The sequence below is a fragment of the Haliotis rufescens genome, unplaced genomic scaffold (assembly GCF_023055435.1).
Source record: "Haliotis rufescens isolate VD_foot unplaced genomic scaffold, xgHalRufe1.0.p SCAF_33, whole genome shotgun sequence".
Classification (NCBI taxonomy): domain Eukaryota; kingdom Metazoa; phylum Mollusca; class Gastropoda; order Lepetellida; family Haliotidae; genus Haliotis; species Haliotis rufescens.
In genome coordinates, this window is record NW_025964035.1 from 440,538 (window position 1) to 451,407 (window position 10,870).

The 10,870-nt window shown below is 39.1% G+C and overlaps 1 long non-coding RNA gene across 1 annotated transcript; it reads left to right on the plus strand.

Annotated features, from left to right (window-relative positions):
* The first annotated feature begins 964 nt into the window (after positions 1-964).
* On the plus strand, positions 965-3,211 carry LOC125372013. Its single transcript, XR_007217939.1, has 3 exons — positions 965-998; positions 2,741-2,842; positions 3,148-3,211. It is a non-coding gene; the product is annotated as an uncharacterized LOC125372013 (long non-coding RNA).
* The last annotated feature ends 7,659 nt before the right edge of the window (positions 3,212-10,870 follow it).

Here is a 10,870-nt window from a genome sequence, read left to right on the forward strand (position 1 = left end):
TGTGGACACTGTACAACCAGCATGAGAATCTGGAAACTATCCTCGATATCTCCAGTGTATCAACAAAGCGATGGCAATGTGTACGGAGAGTATGGAGTATGGCGATGATACACAGAATAATTGAGGCGGCCATCATTCCAGCTGAAAAACGTTACCTGATTAAGTATTTTGCTTACATCCCAGCTAACACACTATGTTGTCACAACGTTGTGGAAAGGTTGTGGATAGGTAACGTCGTGAAATAACGTTGTCACAACGTTATTATAACGTCAACGTGCAACGCTATTTCACAACGTTATAACAACGTTGCAAATTCACGTTGTGAAAACGTTGTGCATCGGACATCGCACAACGTTTTGTAACTACGTTTCTGAAACGTCGGTGAAACGTTATAACGTTTGCTTCTTGATAGTCATAAAGGAATAGAACTGCTTTATCAAAATCAACATGGATTTGTCAGAATACCAAGGCAGTAATGCATTACCTTTCTGTATATTCGGCATTTGAATTTTCCTCTCTTAATACTAAAATTTCCAGAACGTAATTGCGTATCTCTATTACAACGTTAGTATTACGTTACATTGTAACGTTATTCCACAACGTAACAACAACATTGCAAATTAACGTTGAACTAACGTTATGCTTTGGACATTACAACACTTTTTGTAAATGATGTTTAGGAAACGACTTGTAGATCTACCATCTCGTAGTTTTATTTTTTTTAAACATATATATCTATGAAGGAAGTTATCTGTCTACTAAATGTTGTCACAAGCAAAATTACAGTTAAAAACACATTGGCGCGCATTTTTTGCGGCATGAGAGCGACTGCTGAAAAGTTGCCTGTTGCCTCATGAAGTGACGTCAAAATGACGTCACATTGTCGCGGAAGATTTGTTGTCACCAGCCATCTTAGTTCAAGCTCACTCTGGATATATTACAACCAAGTGATTGTGCAGTAACTGGAACTGGACAGATGATCTGTGAATTCGGATAAGGTAAGTTATTTTTCAAAAGCAGTCTCCGCTTGTTGATATGTTTCTGTACATGCAGATAGTCAAATGATTTAAATGTATCATATTATTCAGAAGTTGCGGGGTTTAGAATGCAGTTTGCCGGTCACTTTCACTGAGCTGAGCGTCAGTGTTGATAGTAATATTTGATACACAGAACGTGATGAATATAGAGGTGAAGGAAGCCCATGACATTTTACCATATTAATTTATGGATACCAAGGGAAATTACCAAGGGCAAGCAGTATATGTTTGGCCAGAATTCAGTCTGGCGGCGTTTTGTGGTCGTCATATTATGTTCGGGTTTCGATCGTAAGCGTATAAGGTCTGTAGGCCTAAATAGGCCTAAACAGGCCTAACGTATGCATCGCCTACTGACCACTGACAGTTATTGCCATTTCTTCCGTGTTATTTCTGAAATCTGAAAGTTAACATGTACTAATATTCTGACTTTGATTTTTGTGAAACAATGTGGCTCATTCAGGCCATGGTTGAGTAGATTTCTCTTATACAGCGAAGAGAGGGAATCAAAACAATGGAAGTATTTTCAGATCGACTCTCTGTAGGCTGCTAGTTATAGCCCTAGTCTAAAGGCCTCAATGATGTTATGAAAAATTGTATTTTCGGGAAGAGACAGAAACATACTTGTTGTTCCCGAAAAGGCCCAATTAGCACTGACTGAAGTAGGCTAAATGTGGATCATATGGTTGTTGGTGCTGTCTATAAAGTTTATTTGAGCAAGGCGCTTATCATGTGTATTTTTAATATTTCCCCAAAAAAGAATCAATTCATCATTTTCCGATAACTAGATCTATGTCCGACTCCCTTCTAATGAAAACGAGCAAAAGTAAAACGAGTCTCATCGCGCGCTATAACGGGGTGTTTGCGGTATTGTTCTCGCTGGTGATGATAAGCTAGTCGATAGTCAAAAGTTAAATATCACCATACATTGTCAGTGATTTGGTCATCGTTTGTTGATTATTAAGGTGAGATAGGTGTAGATCTAGTCAATGTGCACCAATGAAAAATACAATGGAATTGATAGCAACCATATTCGTTCGGTTTTCGATCTCCGTATGTTGCCAGGTAGGCTACCATACTACAGAATTATATTTAACGATATTGAACTGTATTATGTTAATAAACGTAGTAAGTATATGATACTTGGTTCTCTGAAACTTTTTGGCAATGAGAGAGAATAAAATGGTGATCGAAAACTGAACGAGTAAGTTCCAGTGCTCGCTACGAAATCGTACTGTAGCTAGATCTATATAAACAACGCTGCGATGAAGATGTGAGTCGTTATTAGCTACAATGCCTGTCTAATATATATGTTCCGGTTTGGATTCCGGTTTAGAAAAGGTCCCCAACAAACCATGTTTGTACTAACATGATTGTGTGTCATTGTACTCTGACAGAGGTTGTGAGACGTGGCTCACTAAAACAATCACTGGTTTGCCTGACCGGTTTGTCAGATCGGTGTATATGTAAAACCAAATTACATTAGGTGGTTTTTTTATGACGGTACTCATAATTTTGTTACTTATATCTGTAGCCTGAGTTTATTTCCGATCGGACCTTATACATGAAGACTTTAGATTTACAGTTTTCCTAAATTTTAGGCAATTATACAATGTATGTTATCTTCTTGTTTAGACTACAGATCTAAATGTATGCTTATTGAATATAGTTTTAGTTTTGACTTTTTTAATATGTTTTCATTGCAGCAAGGGGGAAAATGTTACACGACCATTCCAGGAGATAAAATCAAGAATGTTGAATCATTGAGGAACACACCAAATAAACCCTGGGCTGTGAATTATGTTAACGTAAGTACAATTGTTTACAGTTACATTCCATTGTCTATATCCATGTTAATTTGTGTGTTTTTTTGTGCTTGAAATGAATGCTAAGAATGTAGATCTATTTATATAAATCTATGCTCGTACCACCTTTTGTATTCAACCTGATTCTTGATGTCTCTGAATGAATGTTAAAATTTGTTTCCATCAGTCACTTGAATTATACATTATTGTTTGAATATTGATAAAACCTTATCTCCAAATGAATGTTTCTTGTCATATGAAATCTTTCATATACCTGCTCGAGATTTATTAAGCTGTTTATATTTCAGGGAAGTGGAAGTGAACACCAAAGAAAGAAGATTCTGGCATTCAATAGTTTCGAAAAGTGTATAAATTTTCTATAATCTAAAAATAATAAAATGTCAACGCAAATGTGTCTTGGAGTTCTTTGTTGAATGGTGACTTCGCATGACTGAAAGTTGAAGTATACTGTATGGACTTGATTAGAGACCGACCATTTAATATTCAAGGAGGTGGGGACCTAGAACTTTTCTATTGAGATTACATATGTTTTCGGTCACAGCTACAAAAGCAGATACAGTAAAGTCTCGTTAATCCGACATCGTTGGTTGCACATGATTGTGTCGGATTAACGAAATTAAGTGATTTGTGATCGAAAATCGGACATCTTCACGATAGATAATAACCGTGTGTTTCCTCGTGTAAATGCAAGTGCTACTGTCTTAACAACTTGCTTCATCTACTTAAAATAGTCTGTCAGTATTTTCTGTTTCTCATATTTTGAAGTCCCCTGTTCGCTTGACGTCTAGGGCTGGTGGTTCTTCAGCATCAACATTGTCGAGGTGTAATTCCATTTGTTTCTTATAATAAAGCTTGAAATTCTTTATGATCCCGGCATCTAGTGTTAATTGTTAAAGTTAATCTCTGCAGCCAGTGCGTGTCAAAACACGGGGTTGTGTACTCGCGGGCAGATGACCACGGAATACGCTGACCACTGTGTCGGATTAACGAGACTGATTAATGAGTGATTTCGGTAATTCGTTGCAAATTAGGTGTGTCGGAGTCGGAGTGCGAGAATGTCAGATTAACGGGACTAAATAGCGCTGAATCAATCTGTTCCCATCATTTGTGTCGGATAAAGCCGAGTGTCGGATTAACGAGTGTCGGATTAACGAGACTTGACTGTATATGATTTTCTTTAACTCTATGAGCCTGAAGATAAGCACCTTGCATCTAGATCCATGTCATTTTTTTTGTGGCAGGCATTTTTTTCACCAGTCTGAACCGTTATTTTGTCAAGAATTTTCGGTGACAATATATTTTTTCGATAATATTCCAGGACCCGACCCTCGCCAGAAAATATCACATGGTCAACCCCCTACATTGTCTGCCATTCTTTTTTTTTGTTTCTTTCAGTACAAGCCTAAAGGGTAATGGGGTCTGACTTAGTTATAGTCAAATCATGTATCTAGTTAACAGCTCAGTGGTGTTTTAACATTTTGAACATTGTTAGCAAAACACGATCTTACTTAAGAATTGACCTTCACTTTGTGTGAGTTCATTGGAGTATGAACCTTCATAGAGTGAGGGCCAAACTGTATGAACGTCGGAGCTTGCAACGACGTTCATACAATGTTTGGCCCTCACTCTATGAAGGTTCATACTCCAATGAACTCACACAAAGTGAAAGTCAATTCTTATAATTTTTATATCACAATTTCTTACCTCAAAGGATGTAGGCCAAGATCTAAACACAATTTTATTTAGTACGTGTGACACTGACACTGACAGCCATACAACAACCAGCTATATCGCGGAGTAAAATAGTTCCTCAAAAAGAGAGGTGACATGGGCGTATGGATGCACAACTTGCTCTTCAGAAACATCTTAAGCAGCACGTGTGTTCAGATCATATCCTCATTAGATGAGAAAGGTCTGTAAAGAACTACCTCAGTAAGTCCATCACAATGACAGCGCGTCGTAATACATTTACATCAAGTACAAGACGTCAAAATGGCCGACACGATAAACGTGACGGGAGAGATTTCAGAAGTTGTTAATGAACGTGTGGCGGTTACATGTGTTAGTCATCATTGATCAACTGGCAGATCATTGAAAGGTGAATAAAGATGCGTCAAACAGACACTAAGGTAAATTCATAGATTGCTGGAGACGGTCAATGTCAGCCTAGACACGGATCGAGTCCACACTACGATAGTTTAGATGTGCATTTCATCGTTTGTTCATTAGGATAGGCCGCAGCGAGGATATTCGTGAACAATCATGCAGTCACGCTCTCTGATATTTCTCAATGTATACTGAAACGCTGAGACCAAACGCATTATTATAACATTGCCACAACGTAAATTACAACATAACCACAACGTTCCCACAACGTAAAATACAACGTCATCACAACGTTGTGACGACGTGAATATGACGTAACACAACGTTAGGCCATGACGTTGTGACAACATAAATGGGAGTCTACAGAATAACGTTATATGGACGTAACATCCGCAAGGTTACCACAACGTAAACACAACGTTATCACAACGTTCCCACAATGTGAAATTGTTAGCTGGGATAATAGTGAATGGAGTACCTGACATTCATTTAGGACAGAAATATAAAGTTCTCTAATTTGTTAAGTTTACAAGTAATTTTGAGCATGGTTAAATTATTTGATATGTTTGTAGTTTAATGCCGCTCTCAGCAATATGGCGGTGGTCTGTAAATAATCATGTATGGATTGATTGATTATTATGAGTATCAAACCAAGCAGTTGGGATATGATGACATGCATCAACCTAATCAGTGAGCCTTACCACCCGATCCTTAGTCTGTTTTACAGACCCTGATACAAATATATATCAAATACAGCCCATGCAAGTCTATAATGTTTGGCAAGTCTAGATCACTGCAGTATCAGGATGAAGAGAGTCACTGGGCTCCTTTTTATTATATTTTTATTATGATAACTGAACAACTGTTTTTTTATGTACAATATGTTCATTTCAGAGACTAGATTTTAGTCTACCCGATCCTGTTAGTCGCCTCTTATGACAAGCATGGAGTGCTGAAGACCTATTCTAACCAGGGTTTTCAAAGTCCTTACCAAAACAAAAATGTGGGGTCCCTGTGCTTGCATGAAAATCTTTGTTAAAAAGATAATATTTTGAGTAAAGTTGTCTATTTGGTCCATGTTCACATTCTGCCCCCGTTATCATAATCTTCATCATTTTATTCCCGATGTGTAGGCCATCAGGAGAACCTTTACACATATTACCATGGTTACCCTCATATCCCCGTTTTATGGGTTTTCGAACGCTAAGAACATACGTAGTTTTCTCGATATTCACAAGAATAACTGTAAAACTTCCCACTCGGTTATAGAAGACAACTTTATCGAAAATTCATCTGGGTATTTACAATGTATGCGAGTCGCCACAAAACTTATTTATAACGCGAATAATCGCGATAGACATGGCCGTCCGAAAAGGTACAATGTCCGAAAACCTATTAGGCCTAGATCTATCCGAAAAAATAAAAATAAACATAAAATCGTTAGGCTATAAGATTTATATTTGCAGTGACTGCGGGTGACTGACGCGTGAGTCAAGAAACTGAATAGACCTACTGGTGTACCATCATACATTGTGCAGTTTGGGGCTGCACCTATGAAATGCACCCTTGCCGAATACATCGAGACATCACCGCGTGAATGCCACAGTGAACGAAATTTGTAACCTACTTACCTAGGCCTAACTCTCGTGAAAGTACTGACCGGAAGCTGATGACTTGGTGATTATCAGCCAACTCAACACAAAACCTCCAAATATTTAGATTGCGGGACAAATGGGCAACATGTCCCTTTTAGTATTCTCCGTAAAAGACGGCTGAGCACAAGTAGCCAGATCGAAGCAAAGGCAGCATGGTATATGTAGATTTAAAATGGCCGCCGAATCTAAAATTGAGCACCGCACAAACTGTCTCTAAAGTAATAAGTATAGGACGAACCAACGATTAGTTAATTGTCTTGGTCGTTGTTATGATTTTTAGATCGAACAATAAAAATTCGTCTCAGGTTTGATTTTTCAGTGAAATATTTGTCGGAAAGAAAGTCTGGTGCTGGGCTGACACAGATCTCGAGTCGCGCACCACAGCACCGCTTCACGGTCCGATTTTTTCGTTTTCGACAAATAATAGCTTATAGTCATGTTTTCCTGACAATAATTGAGGTTGAAAACACTTTGTATAATACTCTGGTACTAATAGATCCATATATATCAGTATAATGCTTTTATTTGCCATTTGAAACGGTCGCCTTAAAGCGTAAGTTTAAATACATGTATATATATGCGACTGTCGTTATTCATCGACATATGGCCTTTAAATGTTATCAAATAGATACTTTCGTCTGATAATGTTAAAGTAAATGTTAAAATGAACAAAACAAACCAAAGGTAATAGGAAAGGAGTACTGTTTGATGCAATTCCCGACTGCTTGAAAATTCTGCGGTCTCCCTAATGCTGGTTTTTAAATACAATCGGTCTCCCTAATACTGGTCTTATATATATATATATATATATATATATATATATATATATATGTGTGTGTGTGTGTGTACGCATGCATATATGTGTGTATGTGCGTTTGTGTGTGCGCGCGCGCGCGTGTGTGTGTGTGTGTGCAATTAGGTATACGCGTTTTTGTGTGATACTGTGTGCATATGTACGTCTGTCCGTTTGTGTGTGTTGTTTGCATTATGTTTATAACAAACACGCTTATAACGAACTCATTTTTTTGTCCCGACCATTGTTGTATATATGCTATTCATATGCTTATAACGAACTACGGTTATAACGAACTACAATTGAGTTCGTTATAACCGTAATTTACTGTTATTCTCTTTTTGATTATGCATATGTACTGATAAAAAAAGTAGGGGATCATAAAACATAAATGTTATTACCAAGTATTAGAACAAAGAAAAATATCCTACGGTAGAACGTTTATGTTTCTACAACTTAACACCAATACACGCACGAAGTAGCGCCTCACACGTGTTGGGGGTGTCTAAGGAAGGTCGACTGATCGCTCTGGGCCATTTATTTATGTATACTGATCAAAAACGTGAACTTTGAAATTTCCTATCTTATTCCCATCCACCTTTAAGATCGTGTGGACCCGTGAAGATTCCGGGGTAGAAAACGTCTTCAGCAACCCATGCTTGCCGTAAAAGGTGACTATGCTTATCGTAAAAGGCGACTAACGGGATCGGGTGGTCAGGCTCGCTGACTTGGTTGATGCATGTCATCGATCCCAATTGCGTGGATCGATGCTCATGATATTAGTCACTGGATTGTCTGGTCCAGATTCGATTATTTACAAACCGCCGTCATATAGCTGGAATATTGCTGAGTGCGGCGTTAAACAACAAACCAACCAATCAATAAGATCGTGTGCGGTCATAACATCTACTGTCATGTACTTCACTGCGGGTTGTAATATGTTTCCAGTTCGTTCATTATTATCACACAACTTTCACTAGAAACTAATATTTCTTTTGGAAATTTTAAATTATTTCCGAGTTTCCATAATTTTTTGTTAAGAGTGTATTTCAATACTCCATTTCATATGTAAAGGTGTTAGTTATAGACAATGTAATGTGATTCGTCAATATGTGTTGGGAAACATATTGTTGTCATGCAAACTGTGAGCATTGAACTACATCCACATGTCAATATTGAATGGATACTATCTATGTTGGAGGAAAAGGTTTTTATAAAAAACTATGAATGTTCTCATAACGTATTACCACATATTTCAACCTACATGTAGCTGTTACATAATATTACAACAGACCCGGTTACCGTTGCACAACACCACCTTAGCGCTACGACAGTCGTCAGTCCATGTAAAGGTAGCGCTGAGATCGTCTGTACTACTTAATTCCGAGCTGTATAATGTCAGTCGAGTCTATTCTTGTATCAATCCCGAATCCTGACTTCATGGTTATTTTGACAATAACCCTGCATGTGAGGGTGATCAGGTTAACAGCTGTGAAGAGGAGACCTTGCGTGTTCTTTACTTTAATAACAAGTCACACCCATTCCACATTCATTTCACATTCATTTCACATTCATGTCAGCCATTAGTTGGACCACCTGTCGATTAATTCACATCAGTATCGTCATTCTTGGAAATTATCATCTCCTGGGTCGGTGTTTATTTACACATACATTCCTTTCCTCGTGAGTCAGGGCTAAAGTGGTATTAAATTGTTCCTCATTGAAATATAACTGACAAAACCATTTCTACAATCATACAAAGTCCCTGCTTGTACGATTGTGTATATATCATAAGCAAGTGTTTATGAATGACAAAGGCTCAAAGACGCAATTCTGTACGTCCTCGGATAAGTGTGGACATTTTTGGGGACACAAGATGGCGCTTAACTTTTGTCACAAAAATATTGGTGGGAAAACTGCAGACACCACGTACACTAAGCTTTATAATGCAACTCGAGTTGATTGTCTTTCCAATAGTATCTGAAGCCAACAAATCCTGGAGATATACTGGATGGAGTACCCCGTCAAGAGAAGGCACGTCCCGGGCCGCATACAGGGGTACTGAGGCGGATTCGAACCACGGACCTTCTGATCCGAGGTCTGACGCCTTGCTCCCATGACCACCACCATGAGTATCTACTACCATCACGTGTATCTACAACCACCGCCACGTGTATCTACAACCACCACGAGTATCTACCACCGCCACGTGTATCTACAACCACCGCCACGTGTATCTACCACCGCCACGTGTATCTACCACCACCACGTGTATCTACCATCGCCACGTGTATCTACAACCACCGCCACTTGTATCTACAACCACCGCCACGTTAATCTACCACCACCACGTGTATCTATCACCACCACGTTAATCTACAACCACAACCACGTGTATCTACAACCACCACGAGTATCTACCACCGCCACGTGTATCTACCACCACCGCCACGTGTATCTACCACCGCCACGTGTATCTACCACCACCACGTGTATCTACCATCGCCACGTGTATCTACAACCACCGCCACTTGTATCTACAACCACCGCCACGTTAATCTACCACCACCACGTGTATCTATCACCACCACGTTAATCTACAACCACCACGAGTATCTACCACCGCCACGTGTATCTACAACCACCGCCACGTTAATCTACAACCACCACGTGTATCTACCACCGCCACGTGTATCTACAACCATCACGAGTATCTACCACCACCACGTGTATCTACCACCGCCACGTGTATCTACCACCACCACGAGTATCTACCACCACAACGTGTATCTACAACCACCGCCACGAGTATCTACAACCACCGCCACGTGTATCTACCACCGCCACGTGTATCTACCACCACCACGTGTATCTACCACCACCACGAGTATCTACCACCACCACGAGTATCTACGACCACCACGAGTATCTACCACCGCCACGTGTATTTACATGTACTTATACATTTTCGTGGTCCATATAACCCTTGATACACAATATGTCCCATGGGAAGATTAGTAATGACCACATTCAATTGTGTTTTTTCACCGAACTTTACAGTCAAATAGGCATTTTTATAGAATTTAAGAGCATGGTCGAAACAAAAAGGTACACAAAATATCAAAATTTTAATGTTTGTTAAAAACAACAGGTGGTGAGAAATATACCACATTTTATTACATGTTTTGTGTGGCGACCTTATCAGTTAGTTTATGATTTACTGTTGCCAAGGAGCAATCATGCTCCATAATTTTCAGGAGGAATTACTGATCGGTTCGTGTGTTCTGAGAACGAAACGCGACGGACGTAGCCCGCCAAACGTTTGACTAATTAATTAAAGTTTCATCTAATGTCTACAGAGGTAAATTAAAATAACTTAATTCTTATACCTTGTTTGTTTGTTTGGTGTTCAACATGTTAAATGATATCTGAACATGGTCGAAGCCCGCGCTTTAA